Below are 6,857 nucleotides of genomic sequence, written 5' to 3' on the forward strand. Positions count from 1 at the left end.
TATTTCAAAAGATAGAGGAAGAGGGAATATTTCCAGTTCATTTAATGTGGCCAGTGCAATCCTGATATTAAAACTTGACAAGGATGTTGTAAAAAAATTATAGACCAATACCCTTCATAGATACATAAAAAGTTATCAACCATTATTAGCAATTTAGGTCCAGCAATAATATAAAAATGGTAATACATAAGGATTAGATGAGGTTTATCTCAGGAATATAAACTGGTTTAACACTTGTAAAGCAATCAATGTAATTTGCCACATTAACAGAATAAAGGGAAAGGCAAATGATCTTAATATATTCAGAAAAAGCATTTGGCAAAATTCAACACTGGTCACTTGTTAAAATTTTTACCAAACTGGGAAAAGACAGGGCTTCCTCAGTCCAATAAAGAATATCTAGCACTTTCAGAATGGCTAAAATTAAAAAGGCTAACAATACAAAAGTTGGTGAAGATGATGAGCAATTGCAATACTTACATTTTCCTGCTTGGAGTACATAATTGTACAGCCACTTGGGGAAACTCTTTGATAGTGTCTAATAAAGTTACATATATATGCTTATGATTCAGCAATTTCAAACCAAAATAGCTATTCAAGGGATTTGGTGTGTATGTCCATAAAATGACTTGTACAAAAGTATTACAAGTGAAAACTGACAATACCCAAATGTCCATCATTAGGGAAATAAACTATAACATATTTCTACCATGGAATACTATGCAGCAATAAAAAACAAACTATTGATGCATCTATATATATAAAAGCCTAAGTGACTGGCTGACCAGCCGGCCAGCCAGTAGCATGATGCACACTGACCACCAGGGGGCAGATGCTCAATGCAGGAACGAAAACTACAGGCATGGAAACATGGAAAAGATTGATGAATCTCAGAGGGAAGAGGGGAGAGGGGAGGGCAGGAAGAGATTAACCTAAGTATATGCATACTAGAGGCCTGGTACACGGATTCATGCACCGGTGGGGTCCCTTGGCCTGGCCTGCAGGGATTGGGCTGAAAGTGGCTCTCCGACATCCCCTGAGGGGTCTTGGATTGCAAGAGGGCACAGGACAGGCCAAGGGGCCTCACCAGTGCATGAATCCGTGCACCAGGCCTCTAGTACAACAATATGGATGGATTTCAAAAACATTACATTGAATGAGAGAAGCCAAACACAAAGAGTACATATACTATGAAATTCCATTTCAATATATGAATCTGTTTATATGGATTTAAAAATAGTCATAATAAATCAGTGGCTATTGGAATTAGAGCTGTGGTTACCTTGGGTAGGGGAAGGATTACACTGGGGAGGGGTAAGAGGGAACTTATTAGGATGATGTAAATGTTCTTAATTTTGATCAAAGCAATGATACATTTGTCAAAATTTATTAAGTTATACTTAAGAAAAGAATGACTCAACAGGAAGGATGGATGAATAAGCCTTAAAGAGTAGGTGGAAAAGAAATTGAACCCTGTAGGATGGCTGGTATTCACAGGGGAAGGGATAAAATGGTTGTGGTGGGTGGATCTACCCAGGAAAAATCTCCAGTGCTCACAGTGGCACTGTGGCTCTTCATGAGTCAGAATCATTAGTGTATATTCAATAGAAGGTCTCCTTTTTGCAGCTTACATAAGGATGAAAGATTGATAAAGGATACTAAAAACTTTGGTATTTGCCACATTCATATTCAACATTTTATGAAGCTCTGAAATGATTTTGAAATTATTTTTCTGCTTTGTTGAACTATACCCAAAGTAACGAGCTGGGCAAACTGGAAATACCTCAAAGCTTTTTGGAAGTAATTGAAATATAAAATATACAGTGATAGAAACAGATGTAAAACATCCATCTTGGGTATTAATTTTCTCATTTTAAAAAGTGAAACTCAGCATCATCTTTAAGGCCCCTTTCACTTCTAAGCACCTTACAATCAAAGCATGATTTGCTAATTAATCTAATCATGTTCTGACATGGAAAGTCTTTATAATCTGACCCCAAGACCTCTTACCATTTAAATCCTGTTTCTTCTCCAAATAACCGCATCCTCACTCTGAGCCCTCCTAGTGCATCATTTCCTTTCATGAAGAATTTGTTTCTATCTAGAATGCTATAGCCACCTTATCTGCCCCTTGAATCCTATCCATCCCGCTAGGCCAGCGGTTCTCAACCTGTGGGTCGAGACCCCTTTGGGGGTCGAACGACCCTTTCACGGAGGTTGAACGACCCTTTCCCAGGGGTCGCCTAAGACCATTGGAAAACACATATATAATTACATATTGTTTTTGTGATTAACCACTATGCTTTAATTATGTTCAATTTGTAACAATGAAATTGGGGGTCACCACAACATGAGGAACTGTATTAAAAGGTCGCGGCATTAGGAAGGTTGAGAACCACTGCTCTAGGCCCATTTACTCAATAAAGAATCCTCTTCATAGGCTTTCTCAACCTCCTGCACTCCTAGAGCGTTTGGGATTGCTATCACTTACTTGGCAAGCATCTTCTACTGCCTTGTGTTATCAGTTATCATTCTATGTATGTGTGTTTTCTCCTGCAGCTAGAATGTAAGCAGAATTAAAGTAAAATGTATACCTTTTTCTCTGAAATTTCCCACAGCATCTGGATGTGTTATTTCTAATAGATATTCCATAAATACTAGATGGTTAACTGGTTGGTTCATCCAGTTTAAAAAGGATCCTTCAGATTCTACCCACGTTTTAGAATGATACGTGGGTAGTATTTTGAATGAAAGAGGCATCAGTGCCATTCCCCAAAGGAGGGCACCCTTACTGGAAGGAACTGTTTTCATGTGAAGTCAGGGCAACAGTAGCAGCGAGTCTCAGACCCAGATTCCCACTGATGTTGATGGATTGGAACATGCTATCCGCAAAGGCAGACCAGCTCAATCACAGACCGGGAAGCATAAGAAGCTCCAGCTTCCAGAGTGCTTGGCCAAATTAAAGTTTCAAAAGGAAGACATGAATAAGTAAAATAGCTGGTTGGAGGCCAGCCTATTAAATGAAAATGAATCTATAGAAGCTGCAGAACATATAGAAGTCACTTTGGGTACCACTTAATCAGGAAGCGAAATTATCCTCCAAGCTCTCAACTCACTTGTGAGTTTACGGAGCACAAATTAGAAGGCAGGAAAGGACAGAATTAGTACCTGATTGCAAAGAACATTGGAAGCTCTTTAAAAATTCTAATCTGGGCCGAAGCCGGTTTGGCTCAGTGGATAGAGCGTCGGCCTGTGGACTGAAAGGTCCCAGGTTCGATTCCGGTCAAGGGCATGTACCTGGGTTGCGGGCACATCCCCAGTGGGAAATGTGCAGGAGGCAGCTGATCGATGTTTCTCTCTCATCGATGTTTCTAGCTCTCTATCTCTCTCCCTTTCTCTCTGTAAAAATCAATAAAATATATTTAAAAAAAAAATAAATAAATAAAAATTCTAATCTGGCTAAAAAAAATTCTAACCTAGTAACAGCCAGTCATCACTACATAGGCGGAGGCTGCATAATTTTGGGCACTTTGATGATGTCAATTCTCAATTTAATGACTTCCCATTGTCTTTAATAGAAAATTTAAAATCCTTTACACTCCACAGAGTTCTGCACGGTGGTAGGGCTCCTGTCTACCTCTGCCGTCTTGTCTTAGTCTGTTTGGGCTGCTCTAACAAAATGCCACAGACTAGGTGGCTAATAAACAACAGAAATGTATTGCTCACAGTTAGGGAGGCGGTGAGCTCAAGATAAAGGTGTCAGTATAGCTGACTGAAGGCCTCAGAGCTGGCACCTCATAGCTGGCCCATTGATGTTTTGCTTCTCCAAACATTAGACATTACTTCCTGCCTCAGGCCCTTCGCACATGCATGTCCCTTCTGCCTGGAGCACTCTCCCCTTTTTGCCTAGATGCTTCCTATTCGTTCATATTACTTCCTTGGGAAGTCCTGGTAAATTTTCCTATTATACACTGCTATAGCACCCTATTCTTCTGCTTCACAGAGGAAATAATCACTTAAATGCACATATAATTTCTTTTGCTTAATGTCTGTCTTTCACACCAGATTCTGTTCAGAGGCAATATCCTTCCCTTTGGCTCCATGCTTCCCCCTGGAGGTACTTCTATGGGGCAATTTTCATGCTTCTCTCTATTTCCCTTCTTAGATAGTGATGTGCCCGCGTGGAGAGGAAGGGAGAACTGAGTGTGTGTGGCTCAGTCCTTAGTGACCTTCTCTTTTCTGTTGCTGGTTTGCTGGCAGGAACAGCATCCTGGAACTGCTCTGTGCCCTGTGTCAGAGGCATGTCCCTAAGGAAGAAAGGCCTGTACTTGTCTAGCAGGGTCAGTGACCAGGTGACAGAAGATCCAATAAGATTAATCAATAACGTTGCTGACATTTTGACCTTTCTCTGTTCGCTGTGTTTGATTTCTCCTGTAGTACAAAACTCAAAAGGGGAAGAAAAAGATGTTAAAAATCTAAAAATTAGATCATAAACTTGTCTTATTCATCAAATGTAACTTGCAAATGATGAATATTCCATAAATATTTATCAAGCATATGAATTATTGAACCTCTCTGAACCAATTTTCTCAAATGTAAAATATTGATAAAAATTACCAATATGGCAAGGTCATATGGGTATTCAAGATTCTAAACAATTGGTACAGTACCTGGCATGTATCGCTTCTCGGCCTTTTGGCTAAGATCAAGTGCAGTACCTGGCATGTGGTTAAATTGGGTGCATGGATAAATGTACTGTAGCTATTATTATATGGTTGCACCAACTGAAAATAATTCCTATTTAGAGTTACTCACTTCAACCAGGTGTCAAGATAATAACCACATGCCATTTCTGTCTACCTGATTGGTTCTAATATTTTAAAAAAATAATTTAAACTTTTAAAAACCTAATACTATATATACCAGAAAGATAATCAACATAGAATGAAATATAATCTATTCATGTGTACATGCAGACTAAGGAAATTACCAAAAATATGTGTGTTCAATTATTCTCTGATTCTGCTGCTCCATACCAGTCCTTCCATACTAAATTATTGGGAAAGCACTTTCCAAAGCATAGTTAGGGTAATATATCTTCTGCATCTAATTTAAATCCACTTCCTGTGTTATTCTGTGTGAATTCTGCCCTGGTCTATACAACACTAGCCATTCCTGGTAGCAAGACTGATGTGCTAGCTGCATTCAGCTGTTACTCCCTCAGTCCACAACTTCCTAGTCCCAGTTCCTGAATATAGACAGTCAGTTAATGAGTAGTGCCTCAGGATATAGATCATAAAACACAAGCCCTGGCCCACGTGGCTCAGTTTGTTGGGCATCATCCCATGCACTGAAGGGCTGCCAGTTATATTCCTGGTCAGGGCACATACCCAGGCTGTAGGGGCTCAACCCTCAGTTGGGGGTGTGCAGGAGGTAGCTGATCGATGTTTTACTCTCACAGCAATGTTTCCCTCTCTTCCTCTCCCTTCCTCTCTCTGTGAAAATCAATAAAAAAAAATCTTTTAAAAACCATGAAAAAATTCGTTAATACTGAGGGCTTGTGGAGTGAGGGAAAAAATAAATTTTATATATGACTGTCTGTTGGAAGTCTCAATCTAACACTTGTGGAATTTTTCTAGTTTCTTACATGACTAATAATTTTATCTGATTGAAGATCAAAGGGAGGTTTGCTTCCAGTTATAATGAAGAAGGATGTGAAAAACCTTCACTTTTTTATTTTTATTTTATTTTTTATTTTATTTTATTGATTGATTAAGGTATTACATATGTGTCCTTATCCCCCCACTCATGCCCTCATCCCCCTGTGTCTGTGTCCATTGGTTATATGCATGCATACAAGTCCTTTGGTTGATCTCTCCCTCTTACCCCCACCCTCCACTACCTTCCCTCTGAGGTTTGACAGTCTGATCGATGCTTCTCTGTCTCTGGATCTGTTTTTGTTCATCAGTTTATGTTGTTCATTATATTCCACAAATGAGTGAGATCATGTGATATTTATCTTTCTCTGACTGACTTATTCCATTTAGCATAATGCTCTCTAGTTCCATCCATGCCGTTGCAAATGGTAAGAGTTCCTTCTTTTTTACAGCAGCATAGTATTCCATTGTGTAGATGTACTACTGTTTTTTAATCCATTCATCTGCTGATGGGCACTTAGGCTGTTTCCAAATCTTAGCTATGGTAAATTGTGCTGCTATGAACATTGGGGTGCATATATCCTTTCTGATTGGTCTTTCTGATTTCTTGGGATATATTCCTAGAAGTGGGATCATGGGTCAAATGGAAGTTCCATTTTCAGTTTTTTGAGGAAACTCCATACTGTTTTCCACAGTGGCTGCACCAGTCTGCATTCCCACCAGCAGTGCACGAGGGCTCCTTTTTCTCCACATCCTTGCCAGCACTTGTCGTTTGTAGATTTGTTGATGATAGCCATTCTGATAGGTGTGAGATGGTACCGCATTGTCGTTTTGATTTGCATCTCTGGGATGATTAGTGACTTTGAGCATGTTTTCATATGTCTCTTGGCCTTCCTTCTGTCTTCTTTCGAAAAGTATCTGTTTAGGTCCATTGCCCATTTTTTTATTGGGTTGTTTATCTTCCTTTTGTTAAGTTGTATGAGTTCCCTGTAAATGTTGGAGATTAAACCCTTATCGGTAATAACATTGGCAAATATGTTCTCCCATGCAGTGGGCTTTCTTGTTTTGTTGATGGTTTCTTTTGCTGTACAAAAGCTTTTTATTTTGATGTAGTCCCATTTGTTTATTTTCTCTTTAGTTTCCATTACCCTAGGAAGTGTATTGGTAAAGAAATTGCCTCAGCATATGTCTGAGATTTTA

At 39.3% G+C, this 6,857-nt stretch overlaps 1 non-coding gene across 1 annotated transcript; it reads left to right on the forward strand.

The window, feature by feature from the left end:
• Positions 1–4,679: 4,679 nt before the first annotated feature.
• Positions 4,680–4,870, forward strand: LOC132236399 (U2 spliceosomal RNA). Its single transcript, XR_009453304.1, has one exon. It is a non-coding gene; the product is annotated as a U2 spliceosomal RNA (small nuclear RNA).
• The last annotated feature ends 1,987 nt before the right edge of the window (positions 4,871–6,857 follow it).

Source organism: Myotis daubentonii, chromosome 5 (assembly GCF_963259705.1).
Source record: "Myotis daubentonii chromosome 5, mMyoDau2.1, whole genome shotgun sequence".
In the NCBI taxonomy this organism is placed as follows: domain Eukaryota; kingdom Metazoa; phylum Chordata; class Mammalia; order Chiroptera; family Vespertilionidae; genus Myotis; species Myotis daubentonii.